The following is a 372-nucleotide window of genomic DNA, read 5'->3' as shown; positions in this document are numbered from 1 at the left end:
CCTGAAGCCGGTTTACGCTGAGATAATTCATACCCCTTCGTTTGAAGTGTGGTCCCGAAAAATCTTCGTTTGAAGAGCTATCTATCGAGACACCCCTACCCCTTCACGTGAACGTGCAAAACAGAGGGGTAGGGGAAAGGGGAAGGGCTAAGGGGTAGAATTGGGATTGGGCCTAAGTCTTGTCCTTTAGGTGTGTCTTATGTGGCTTTTTTTTTTGACAAATTTCTGTGGCATTTTGTAAAAACAGACGTTTCAAAATGCATCAAAAACTACAAAAAATCTACTATTTGAAAGAATATTTATTTTTAAAGGGGTCATATGATGCTGCTAAAAAGAACATTATTTTGTGTATTTGGTGTAATGAAATGTGTT

The sequence above is a fragment of the Sinocyclocheilus anshuiensis genome, unplaced genomic scaffold (genome assembly GCF_001515605.1).
Source record: "Sinocyclocheilus anshuiensis isolate Anshui unplaced genomic scaffold, SAMN03320099.WGS_v1.1 scaffold866, whole genome shotgun sequence".
NCBI lineage: Eukaryota > Metazoa > Chordata > Actinopteri > Cypriniformes > Cyprinidae > Sinocyclocheilus > Sinocyclocheilus anshuiensis.
The sequence above is the reverse complement of the archived record's forward strand: the minus strand, read 5'-3'. Positions refer to the sequence as shown.